Here is a 15,216-nt window from a genome sequence, read left to right on the forward strand (position 1 = left end):
CGCGTTAATTAAACATTAAACTCTTTGAATCGAGCACCTGAAACGTATAGTTGCGGCAAATATGTAAATAAATAAATATTTATGTAAATTTGCAATATTTTTTTTAAATTAAATGCCACACGCCTAAAATATCACGTCTTAAGCTATATTTGGTTGTGCAATTAAAGCTTTCAGAAATATTTGCTTTCCAATTAATTTTGCATTAGTTAAAAGTAGACTTGAAATAAATAAAAATTAATTTTTTATTCTTCCAGAACATTCTCATTTACGAGTACTACTGATTTGAGACTTGCCGCCTTATATTAATTATTTTTATAATAACAATTCGAGAAAAGTGTACGTGCAATTTTCTATACTTATACAATAAATTACATAAATGTATATAAAAGCAATTATATGATTTATTTCATAAAAAAAACCAAGTAGAAAATTAAAATTTTTATAAAAAAAGAAAAAAACTAACTATAATTTTACAAAGACAAAAGAATTGAAAAACCTCTTGTAATTAAATTTCTTAAACATTTTTCTTTTCCGACTACCGTACCGAATTTCTTTTTAATTCTATATAAAAGAACATACAAAGCCTCAAATTTTAGACAAAAAACAAAAGCAATTTTCATCAGTAAAATTTATTATTAGTTTTAAAATGTATTTATTTATGTGAAAATTACAATTAATACTACCATAATTAAATTTGTATTAGGAAAAAATAAAGTACCTTCTTTATTGTTTGTAAGTAAAATGAAAAGTTTACAATAAACTAAAATGAATAATTTTTAAATTAAATTCAAGAAAATAATAAAAGTAGCTGAAAATTTCAAGGAACCTACACAAAACATGTAACGTTCTTAAACTCAATGTTTTTACTTAATTTCAGAAAATTAACAAAATTTCATAAAATTATTAAGAAATCTATATTTAAAAATTGCATGATGCCTCACCCAAGTCCTATAAAATAGTTGAAAATATTGAAATAAATATTCAAAAACAAAAACTATTTCCGTATTTCAATCAAAATTCACTTTTATGTCAAGTTTCTGCAGGTACATTCACATGCACAATAACAATTTACATTGTGTTGTAGGTATGTATGTTGTCATATTCGTTGGTACAATTAAACACCGTTACGCTTTTCTTATAAAATCATATCAACTATTACTTATAGCAGTCATAAGGATTACATACATTAATATATGCACATACATGCATATCTCTATAAAATATATTAAAGTGTATAAAATAACAAAATATTACCAGATTTATTTAAATAAAATTCAAGACCGGTTCTGACTTGTTTAACACCTCGCACGGTTTCCGAAACGTGCGCTTCCACTTATTGCTTTCAATGCAATTAACGTTATTCAATAAATATTGCACATTGCGCATAATAAATTACTTTCTTACAACTTGATCATGCTGAATACAAGAATATTGATAAAATTAAAGCCTGGAAATAAACATTCACAGTTTAAAATTTTTAATTGTCATTCCTATCTTAATTGTGTGAGAGCCGAGAGGTAGACCAAGAACAAGGTGAATCGTTAATGTAGAAAATGATACCAAAAAGCTGAGAGTCCAATTTTGGAAAACATTAGTGCAAGAAAGGATAACTTGGAGGCAAATTGTGCAGAAGACCAAAGTCTATCCCGGGCTGTAGTGCCAAATGATGATTAATTAAACTTTCAGCTTTCTGTTCTTCAATGTTTGTATATATCTTTATGTTATCAAGTTCATTTTACTGAAAATAGGAAAAAAAAATTTTAGAAAGCACGTAATGCAAAAAATTGGCAAAGTTCTTATTTCAATTTAGCTTTTTTTATGGTCGACAATGTTTACCATGCCATATAGTAGATCCGGCACTGACTTATGTGCACAAGATTATTTTAATATAAAAACAATGGAATATATTTACATATGTATGTATTATTACATTTCACTTTGTATAAAGTATCGTTATAAATATGGAACAACTTACTGACAGTGAAATTTTTACTTTTTACTTTTTTGTTTATATAAATTTATATTTGCATATGTTTTTATATAAAATGCATAAGTTGATGTTATTATTTGTATATATGTATGTTTTTTGAATCTCTTAATAATAACATCATATACAGGGTGTTTAAGAAAGATATATAACAAAATATACGTCATTTATTAGAGAATCGAAAATGTAAAAAGTGTTTCTTACGGAGTGTTTGTCGAATCTCAATGGTTATCGAGATATCAATTTGTGCTCTCAAAAAATATTTAAGTTTTAAATAAAAAGTTTTTAAAAGGCGTTAATAAAGAGTTTTTAAGTATGATAAGAAGTGCTAATAAAGTATGATAATTATTTTATTTTTCATGCACTTTCGAAATGACAAGCATTTGAACTTTTAAAAGAATTCCTTATTGATGGTGAATAAGCATCAAACACATTTACTTTAAAACCTACTTTAGTATACTGGCAAAAGAGGGTTAATAAATGCAACTTTTCAAACGTTATTAAATTGTACACTAAAATTTATCGCTATCGCAGTGCTATAATTATTACTCCTATTTAAAAAATGTTGTTAACATCTGGATTTCGTAGCGTTTTAAAATGTTAATTTTTTTTTTTGAAATTAATGCATACATACACATATTTTCGTTTATATATTTACATACATATTTTGTACAAATGAATATGTATCAATTATTTTCATAATTATATATACGGATATGCACGTGTTTATAAGTATGAATTTTTTAACATTTTTTCAACGAAACATCAACATTGCTGTCTCCTTCAATGATTTTCTTTTTAGTGAAACAAAATTCTTTGTGAAAACACACATGCATAAGTTTATAGTCAGACGGATATTTTGCTCACGAAGAAATGTATTTCTATATGTATTAAATATTATAGATCAGTGTTACAAAACCTTAATTGCACATAACATAACGCTATACAACGTTATAAAGTAACAAAGGAATAAAATTAAGTTTTTATAATCTTCACCTTAGTTTAGTCTAGTTTAGTTTAGAGAGGTGAGGCGGCAGTGCCAAAGCTGCTACCCAGTACTGGGCCAGCAGAAGGCTTATCGGCGTCCCTTCAAAGTACTTCAGCAGATAACTTACAGACACCTCTGAGAGCTCCTCCAATCCATCGAACCAATATCCACCCAAAAAGCGCTCTCTCCTTCAAATCAAAGCTGGGCACTCGTACAGCAAATCTTCACCTTAATGAATAGTTATATTAACTTGGGTATGAAATTTGTTTCCACTTGAAGGACTTGTCTACAGTATGAACATGCAAATATATGCTTGCCCAACGTAAATTTCTGCGATGATTTAGACATATCCGTTCCCCCTTTCGATCGCATGATAACTTAAAAACGAATAAAGCAAACACAACCAAACTGTCACAAATTATTTCCTTAAACAACCCTTAAAGTTAATATCAAATAGCTGAAAAATAATAAAGTTAGATGCGTAAAATTTGGCTGTCATCTGTTGGATAATGACTTGATAGCTGTCGTCCAATTTTTTCAATTTGCAGCACTGTCATAACAATTTCACCAATACATATGATAATAACATAATATATGAATTAAGATTTTAAAGCCATGCTTTATAATTCAACCTTTATGATTCAACATTCTCATATCATATATCATATACATGTGTGAATGTAACATACGTATGTTAAAATGCTTTATGATTATGTTCATATTATATATGAAAAGTACATTATGAAAATATTCACAAAAAGGATTTTATAATACGAGAGAGAATTTTAAAGTAGAAAATTTTGAAAATATTATATTTTCCCATAAGAGCCTTTAATACAAAAGTTTATATAAAAAAAAAAAGGATTGCAAAGAAAAAGAAAAAAAATCATCAAGATTTGATACGTAAGCATGTATACGTACGAGTATGTGAGTATAAGCACGTGAAAGCATATTTTATAAACGAAAGGTGAGAATATTGGGTGTGCTAAATGCATTTGTATATATATATGTATACTTGTGTGTATCTAATTATCTTTATATTTGAAAGTGCAGTGCATGTGTTTAAGTTGCAAAGTTGTCTTTTTCATATCGTTTTTTTAATATTCTATAGTAAAACAGAATTATTTTTTTTTTTATTTTTTTATTCTATTGTGCTCTCTTATGCCTTATAGTTTTACTCTCTAACAGTAGTAATTTACGAGGATTATGGTAAGGATTAAAGAAGGAGAAAATTATGCTTTACGTTTTAGTTTTTTTTTGTTTAAACTAAAGAATTAAAAAAAAAAATCTTATATTTTTTTTTTTGTAAAAATTAATGAAAATGAAACCGTTGATGTCTTACATGTGTGTGTATCTAAAAGTGTATATTATACATACACATGAGCATAACAAAGAACAAATTAAATTTTTTAATGTTAAATTTATATACTCACAGACACGTTCTACATATAACAGATTTCGGTAGTACGGCAGCTTTCGGTAGTTCATAAAGAATTGAATGAAAACTATGTTCTTTAAAGTTATAAAATGGCAATCGTTTGATATTTAGTAATGTCCTTAGTATATTTGAGTTACTTTTAATTAAGTATAGTTCTTCTTATTCTTTTGTTCTTCTCTATTTAAGTGAACATTAATATGATTCTATGAAGAATAGAATTTGTGTAGATTTTATTGCAATGGGATGGGAACCGGGAGAATGATGTAGTAATTATTTAAAATTCAATTTTAAAGAATGATTCGAAAAATTTTTCGAATAAAATTGTTTTTTTTTTTTTTTCTTATAGTTTTAATTATAATTTAATAGTTTTATGTTTAAATTTACTTTATATTTGAATTTAATATTTGAATAAATAATTTACGTAAATTTATTTATAAGCACAATAAACTAATATTTTTTAATAATTAAAAAAATCTCAAAGTTTAAGTTTAAAATATTATAGTATAAAATTTTTCAATATATCATAGTTATTGTGATATCTATTGTGATATTTCATTGTGATATAAAATGTTGAAAAAATGGATAGGATACTCACATTATAATTTAACTGAATTGAAATTCGAATAATTTTTTAATTTTAAAATTTTAAAATATTATTCAATGTTTCATTATAGCTCTCTAAAAATTTCCGTAACCTATGATGCGAAGCTTTTAATTGCTTAATTTAGATCTTATTTATGCAATACTTTGGGCAAGATTGGCATAAGCTTAAGTCGCTTCTTATCGGATAGTTTGTGAAGATAATAATCACGTCTCAGAGTACATAGAAATTGAATTTTATTATTACTGCTCGCTGCTGCTGTTATTCGAAACTATAATTGTTGGACTAATAAATTTTATGTTTAAAAACAAAATTTACCTATCCCTTAATATTTTTTAGATAAATGTTTTTTTTAATACCATTGACGTTCGGTTCTGATTAATTATGGGTGGGTATATTAAGTTGACTACTTATTTCAGATGATTCATGTACCGCCGGGGCTTATGTTAAACATTTCCCTTAACTATAATATTTTAGTAGATATATATAATTTAGGTTTTGTAGTAATTTTTCAGGTTATGAATTTTGGTGTAATATTTTTTTATTAACTATCTAGGTCAATAGTTCGTAACATACCTGACTTCCGAACATTAATTTTTGAAATTTTTAAAAGTAAGTCACAATATTATTGTCAAAGTACAATCAATAGTATTTTTGCCAAATTACACAACTTGAAAGCATCTGTATAAATTAACTTAGTACTCTGCTACGCAATTTTGTAGAATAAATTAACCGGCTAGTGACTATAGCTGCAATGGAGTCAATATGCATGTATAAAATTCATATATGTGTATATATATTTATGAAAAATGAACACGTACATACAAATATTTAATTAAAATGTAAAAGAATGTTTTTCTAATATTTATTTTCCTTTCATTTCTTTTTAAATTTAATTTGAATTATTTTTTAATAAAAAAAATTTTAATTCTTCAATGTTCAACTTTAAGTTTAATTTTCATAAAAACTTAGTCATTTCTATTGTTTCTAAGAAAATGAATTTTGCTGCATATTTTTTTTGCACATTTTTTACACAAGTATGTGTGACACTGACAACTTACCTATGTAATTTTCAATAGATTTATGTGACATTCAACACTATTTTACATAAAAATATAGTTTTATAAAAATGTGTGTGTATAATTACGTACATACTTGTATATTTTAACATATGTACCTACATATCTAAGATATGAATAGAAAATTTTTGTTTTTTTTTCAGAAGTTTCGGTTTTTTTAAGGTAAACAAAATGGTACTCATATGGTTCCGATGAAAATATTTAATTTCATTCTTTCATAAAAAATATTCAAATTTTATTTTTTCTTATAGAAAATAAAAAAAACAAATAAGAATTTTAAAAAATATTTTGTCACTTTTGGTTTTATCATAGTTGTGTACGTACGTATGGTATGTGTTCTTTAAGTTATGATCCAATTTTTATTATTATTTTAAAAAAAGTAGACAAAAATACTCAAAAATATTTTATTAAAAATTTTGCAGCAAATTTTTTAACAATATATAAGAAAATGTATTAATTAAATATTAGTTTCAGAAATTTTCAATAAAGTGTTATTAAAATATTTTCTTCTTGCCTGGAATTTTTTTTAAATTATCCCATTTTTATAGAGCGAGTTGTGTATAAGTAGATGAACTTTAAATAAGAGAACAAAATAGAAGAGAAATTTTGGAAACGATCTTGACTCTTGATGATTAAATACAAAATGTTAAAGGATTTAATAGTCAATGAATTTTTAACCCTTTCGACCTGGCTTTCGAATGGTGCATTTAGCACATGTTTCATATGTGGAATTTATTACCTTTATATAAAAAAATTTGTCTGTGATCAAAAAGTTGAATTCAATGTGCCGAATTATGCAAAAATGAAATGGTACAACACGAGAACTAAATACCATGCCATTTTTAAATTTTAGGAATGTTTGGACTTTATTGGTACATATGTGTACGAACCGGGTCGAAAGGGTTAAAGAATTTCTCTTGTGTTCTCTTGAGTTTGTTTGCAATTTGAGTATCACAAGTAAAAGATTTTATTTAATAAACATATTGTATAAATAAGGTTACATAAAAATTCATAAAGTAAAAGAAAAACCAATATAAAAATAGGATTAAAAGCTACTATAACTTCTTGAACAAAATATTAATGTACGAATAAATAAATCAGTTCTTTTAAGTATTTTATTTAACTTGAATATTTTGTTTAATATAAAAATGTAGTAGAATTTCTTGATCATATATGACCAATGAGATTTAAAATTATTGATTTTGATATCTAAATGTCACTAATTTTACATTGCATGTGACACCCTCATTCGGTATTCCCAATTTTATGACAGTATTTTCCGTCTTTCTTAAATTTGAAATATTGTTTTTGTAAATATTCACATAAAAATTAAAAAAATAAAATTGACTTAATTTTTAAGCTTCCAAAATAAATGGTGACTGAATGGTGACCGAATTTTGTATATATTTGGAAAAAGATGTTTACATAATACGGAAAATATTCTTTTAAATTTAAAATTACTTAAATACGGATATTTCATTTTCATACTCACATTGTTCTCTCACAATCAATAAAAATGTGAGGTGTTTAATTTTTTTTTAAACAATTTGGATTTTCTAATGTAAAATTTCAATGAGTTGTCAAATTTTTTCTTCGAATGACATTTATCTATACAGATATCTAAATATATCAATTTTAAAACTTTCAGAAGATTAATTGTATAAATTGTAGAGCAGACATATTGAGAGGATTTTAAGGTAGACCTATGATTTTCACTTCATATGCACTAACAACAGCATTTAAAGTGAATTAAATTTAAAATATTAATCTTAATTTTTACTGATATTTGCAAAAATAAAAATAAAATGAAAGTTAAAAATAATTTTTTTTCAGAAGAATATTTTACGATATAAAAAATTTTATAGTCTAAAGAATGATTTTATAGCATGGCTAAATAAACCTCAAACTATACAATTTTTTTCATTTTACATACTTATGTGTACATGTATATATTATTTAAGTTAGTAAGAGAATTAAAATTTTATTAAAAAAATATAAGTAAGAAACAAAATTTAATAAAGATAAGGAAAAATCATAAAAATTTTTTTTTTATATTTTAAATTTTGTTTGAATTGCAAAGCAACATCAAACACAACAAAATTTTTAATTATTTTATTTATAAAATATAAACTGTAGCTGAAAGTGATTTTAATTTCGAATTATACTTTATTTCTAATTTTTAAAAAATTGTATTAAAAAGAACTTAGTACTTATATAACTGAGAAACATTAGAAAGAATTGAGTATACAACAAATCCAATTCATTACATAAGGTTAAACAAGTGGAAATTACCAGTACTAATAGAATTTACTTTACCTTTATTTCAAGTATACTACTAAATGGATTTCTTTATTTCTGAACAATTAAGTAATTAATTTTAACAATATCCTCCTTTATTGTATTTTATGCATGCAATAAGAGAATTGTTGTTATCGTACCAAATTTCGGCAAAAATGCATTCTAATAGAAGAACAGTAAGAAATCTATTTTACTGTGCGGAAGCTTGATGCCCATTCTCCACCAGAAATTTTAGCATTCTTTCAATTTTGCTGCTTTATGTTCATTTGTACAATTTGCGTAGTTAGTACGTTGAAATTTTTAACCGTATGACGTTTTTACTACAATAGATAGAGTATAAGTTGCAATGTTACAAATTAAATAAGAAAACTAAGGATTTAATGAATTCGTGGAATCAACTTATTTCAGTATTAATGACTATACACAAAAACACTATTATGCCTTATTTGCGAAAAATCTATAAGTGTATTCAAAAAATTTAGTTTGTTTCGCCACAAATTGCAAAATTTAATATTGTAAATTCGAATCTAAATTCTGTTTAAGCTAGATTTGAATGTGCAACCTGCATAAAATATTTTATTTTGAAAATTTCCTGCCGACCGAAAAGGGTTGTCGACTTCTTGTAAATTTGTGTTTACATTATACTTGATTTACGGTAATGTTCATTGATTAAAAGAGCAGAGTTTTAGAACTAAAATATATTGCATATCCGTTGCTGAATTAATAATGTTTTTCTACATAGTACCGACTTGTAAGCGAACTCTGGAATTGTGGTGAATATTAAAATGGTTTCTCCATTAAAAAATTTCGTAAACCTTCTAAATATGGTCATTTTAAAATTCTTTTGATTTTCTTAAAAAAATTTCTATAAACGCATTTTCCTTTTATGAAATAAATTTTCATTTTTAAAAATTTATTGTACTTATTTAATTATATTTAAATATTAAGAACAGTCTTTTGATCTCACTTCTTTTATATTGTATGTATGTATTTATGTATAGAGAAAAAGAAAAGAAAATTTAATTGTGGATTTTTTTTCTCTAAATTCAAATATACATTGTACATACACACAATACAGGATTCTTCATATACAATAATTTCAAAGTACAAGGAAAAGGTAAACTAACAATATAAAAACAAAAAACAAAAAAAAAAAGCAGTGTAACAAATTTCAAATTAAGTTCACAAAAATTAAAATATAAAAGAATAAGAAGAAAAATATAAAAGCAATTTTTATTTGCACACACAAAAAGAATTTTTACCATTTACGATTTATTTAGCACAATCTTCCGCTTTTTACTATTAACTAAAAAGAATAACAAAAAGAAAAAAACAACTAGAGAATATTTACAAAACCGAAAAGCTTTAAAGAACCTTCGAAGCACTTTGCATTTTAAATTCATATCCTTTACTTGTTTTAACAATCGGAGATTTTCATATACACTCGTACATAACCTAGATATTTAACATTGAAAATTTGTTAAAACTACTCTCAATTGTATAGGTATATGGTTTGTAACATATATTTAAAACAGTTATTTAGGTTAACTTAAATATAACTACAAAATTTTAATTGTGTAGTATAGAATGCAATCAGTGGGAAAAAAATTATAAAAGTTTCATATTAAAAAATTTTTTTTAACAGAGGCAAAAAAATTTTAAAAATTATTGTATAATGTGAAAAATTTATTAAAAAAAAATTTAAATTAAAATTTTCTGTCATATTATTGTAAAAGTCATAGTTATTCGAATGTATGTATATACACATGTAAGTCAAAAACACAAAATAAAATTTGAAATGAAAAATTAATAGATTTTAGGGATTTTTCGATATGTGCATATTATGTTTTAATCAAAAAATGTCATGCGGTATACAAAATTCTAATTCATTAATTCGAAATGTTGAGGATGTGATTGGAATCAATATTTATTTAATATTTAAAGTAAAATGGGTTTCACAATTATTATGCACGCATACTTTTAAAGAGTTGCAAATCATAATTGTATAAAGAACAACCTATTATTGGTATATATTTAATTTTCAACCCTATAAATGCTCTCAATATGTCAGTGAGGTAGAAAATGATTTTTTAATTACCAAATCGAAATTAAATATGTTCAGGAAATGCTTTTTTTTCCCTTTGTTTTCCCTGTGCATTTACTTTGTTAAAGATTTTTAAGATTCCATAGAATATTTCCGTATTTCAACTTAAGAGTAATTTTGTCTCATGCAATTCTATAAAATTTCTGTTAATATTAATGCAATGAGAAAAAGCCAGTTAATCAAATAATAGAATATTATTTTTCGGATTATGAAATAGATATATAGAATCTAGGACTTGACTTTGTTAATCGCAATATGGCTTCAAGTATTTTAGGCAGAAACGATAACATAAATGTGTATTATCAAAAAGAATATGAAAAACAGTCTTTATTTAACAATAAGAATTATAGAATTAAGAACAAATAACAAAATTTTATTAAATTAAGTCGAAAGTAATAGTGTTATACATAAAAATAAAAAAAATTGCATCAAAATTACATTGCTGCAGTCAAGCAACAAACTTCTAATATTTGAACTAATTAAAAACTTTTCTTAATAAAAGCTAATTCCAGTTCTAAATAGTATTCTTACAAATTATCTAAAAATTTACTTCAATTATCAGAAAATTACCAAAAATGTATAAAATATGCCTAAAAGATTTAAAAAAAAAATTGCTAGTTTATAGTAATTTACTAATTGTAGAGCCATATATGTAATTGTTACAGAAAATTTTTGAATATTCAAAATCAAATAAACTTTTATTTGGAATTTAAAAGAAATTAAAAATTAAATTAAAGTCTTGATTTTTGTAGTATAGTAGCATATATTTTTATGCTTTGTAATATTAATAAGTATTTATAGTAAAATTTTTAATGAAAGCCCTTATAACGATGACCTATTTATTAGAACGCATCACGATATCTGCAAAAAAAATTATTAAATAAACAAAAATATAGAACAACATGAAATATAAATATACACAAAAGTAGATGCACGAAATTTTAAAGATTTAAAAGATTTCTGTCAAAAGTATATATATAAAAATTTTAAGTATCACAGTTAAATTAAATAGTACAGTTATATTATGTGTGTGTGTGTATTTAATTTAAGTTCAAGAAGATAAATGTCTGAAAGACTTTATACTTAAGAGTATTTAGTATGATATCCTAAAGCTCGAACAAATCACTAAAGGATAGTAAAATGTGCACATATAATGCGCTCGTAAAACATTAAAATATTAGCGGTTTTACAACCATTCACAACTACATTTACATAATATAACCATTTACTTATATAGTCAATTGTAAATCATATACCCTTACATTTATATTACAGTAAATTTTCTTTGAAACCAAAAAAAAACTAATTATAAAAAAAAGAAACAAAATAAATTTAATTTTTCCGAGTATTAAAGAGAAGAACTTATTTAAAAAAAAAAAATAATAATAAAAAGGAAAAAGCAAAATAAAAAATGTCTGTTTTTGTTTTCTTATAATTTTCTCAAAAGCGGAATTGCAAAAAAAAAAACATAAAGTGAAAGACTTTAAATGAAATCTAGAACACCGTTTTAGACCTTACATCCTCCTCCTACACTTTACTAATATACTTTGTTTTTTTGTTTTATCTAGTTTACTTTTGCATCTATATATTAAGCACTGCAGTACTATCATACCAATGTTACCTCTATCATTTGAGATCTACTATTATCATTACTTCTAAAAATAATACTACTATACAACGGTTTTTTTTTTCTTAGACAACGTGCTTTACAAATTTGTATTTTTTGTTTTTTTTTTTTTTGTACTCTATACAACTAGCATTTTATTTTTATTTTCTAATGCACATGTTCTCGTTTGTTATCGTATATCCAAATATTGCAAAAAAAACAACAAAAAAGAACAAAAAAATAAGAAGAAAGCTTTCAAAACCATAACATTTGTTTTTTTAAAAAAAAACAAGAAAATATTATAGAAAATTTAATGCGGCATCGGTAAGTACAAGCTGCAAAACAAAATACAACTAAAATAGAGCATAAATGAGAGCAAGAAAAACAAAAATAATTTTTTTTTTCATTCAAAAAGTACAACAAAAAAACAAAATGTAAGTATGTTGGTAAGTACTTTAAATTTTTCCTCTTGATATTCAGCATCATTCATTGCGCACATCACCAACAATAAAGTTGATAACAATATTAAGCAACAAATAATGATAATATAGAAATGATGTTGCTGCAATAATTTATGCTATATAAATGTATACAAACTTAAAAATATAACGGTTTTGCATTATTATAAAGCCAAAGTGGGATGACGTTAAAAATATTTGGACGAGTCACAAAATTTTTATTTTTTCACAAATGAAGCTAACAAACTTTATAAGAGACGACCCATTGATGGGCTGCAACAAAAGAATTAGACTGATTAAAACTAATCTTCACATAGACCGATTCAAACAAATCAGAAACACGAAAAGGGACAGCCTTAGACGATAACGCTACCTAACAGCCAGTAGGAAGTCAACACCTCCGAGCCAACACTCTTAAACTCATGACAACGATATACACAAAACAGTCTCAAGAAAGGATGTCCTACTAAAAACTATTATCAAGCTAATTCTAATTTATCGCAACAAAATCATGAGAGAACGAAAGAAAACATAGGTAAACGTCCGGCATTTTGGTACGAATTCTTCCAACATTTAACAAAAATGTAGGGAGACAACCAAGTTTTTTCAAGAGGTGCCTTTTCAGAGCCCGTTCTTTAATAAAAAAGAACATAGTTAAAAAATTATGTTTCGAAACATTAATCATAAGACGGGTAACCATTAGCCATCAAATTAGTTCCGAAGATCTAGATGTCACTGTTGTGGCGGTTGTAAATTGGTATTGAAAAATGTTCCAACAATGTAACTCACTTGGTGATTTCTATGGACTATTAAAGTTTTTTACAATTTACCATCTGCAACTTACAATCTGAGACCAAATTAATATCTTTTAGAAGTTTTTGTCAAACATTCAATAAACGTCCGAGTTGTGGGAATTACGAATTCTTGTTTAGCCTATAGGTTAATATTATCAACTGTTAAATTTGAATAATGATTCTAAACATTTCTGCAAAGAATGTTTTCAATTTTTTATACATACTTTTATGTATGTAAATACTTAAGTATATTTGTAAATAACGCAAAGAAAAAATAACAACTTTTTACCGTTATTATTTCCTTCTATCAACATGGAAAGCTTATTATTACAAAAATAATCACAAAAATGTTGCATATGTACCTAAAATGTTGCTAAGATGGACAAATTCCATATATGTATGTATGTATATACCATATATTTACAGTGCTACATATCTTCATATTTTGTATCAGAAGATTTTGTCTTTTTTTTTTTATTTTTTTTTTCTTATTTTGAACTTGGAATAATTTTTTTTATTTCATTATTTTCATATGACTATGTATATGTATGTAAATGTATTAAATTCTGTATACATGTGTGTATATTTATAATAATATTATGTATGTATTTTATAATCAAAAGAACCTGAACGAGTACATAAATAAAATTTTATATTTTGACAAAAAATAATATAAAAGGCAATTGCCATAGATGAATTTTCTGCATTTCAAATAAAACGGTTCGGGTGTTCGTTTAGTTTTAAATATATTATTCGAAAAGTTTTTAAAAGGAAAAATTAGCAAAAAATATTAAGTAAAAAAATATATAACAAAAAAAATATAGAAAAAAAATATTAATTAAATTATAAAAATTTTAAAAATTTGTGAATTATTTATTTTTTAAAATTTTTCTTTTTATTCTAATAAAAAATTAATTTGTAAAAATTAACCATAAGCGTATATTTAAACAATAGGACTTAATAATTTTGTGAAAAAATATTTAAAAAAAAATTTTTAACAAATTATTTAATTAATTTTCAAAAAAAAAAAAAAAATCATAACTACATTTGCATTTTAAAATTCTTAAATTTTAAAACATTTTGAATCGGAAAAATAAAAATATTTTATAATTTTATTTATAAAATAAAATAAAATTAAAAAAAAATAAATTATTAATTTCATATTTCATTACATTAATTTTTATTTAAATTTTTAATTTTAATAAAAAATAATTTATTAGCTTTAAATTTTACTGTTATTCTTCAATTTTTAAGACGTTCACATACTCGTGTACCTTCATATGCAAAAAATGCATATTGTATTTTTCGTATGAACGAAAAATTTAATAATAACAGTAAATAATTTCTCTATTCACACATGCATTTTACACATATAATATTCTCATTAAATATTAATTATATTGTTCATCAAATATTACAAAATATCAATAAATCAATCAATAATGAAAAACATTAAAAATTAATTATTTATAAAAGTGAATAATAAAAGAAAATTTATTTATGAAAAGGGAAAAATTTTTTAAATAATTATAAAAAAAAAAAATTTTATTCCTTTGATAATAAACGCAACTTTTATTAAAAAATAATATAAATTTGTAAAATGAAAGATAATGGGTTCGATACAAGTCTCAATTGAATATTTTATGCATATTGTGCTCTTATATGTATATTATAAATAATTAATGAATTTATATTGCAATACCGTAGATTACAAATATTAAAAAAGAAACTGTTGATTTTGCTCCATTTAATGTAAAATTGGAAAGATATTTGATTACAAATATAGGAAATTATTGTATAAATTAAAATTTTAAATAATACTTACATTTTTATGATTATTTAATAATCATAGAGAAAAATTTC

The sequence above is a fragment of the Condylostylus longicornis genome, unplaced genomic scaffold (genome assembly GCF_029603195.1).
Source record: "Condylostylus longicornis isolate FDR11 unplaced genomic scaffold, ASM2960319v2 ptg000055l, whole genome shotgun sequence".
NCBI classification, from domain to species: domain Eukaryota; kingdom Metazoa; phylum Arthropoda; class Insecta; order Diptera; family Dolichopodidae; genus Condylostylus; species Condylostylus longicornis.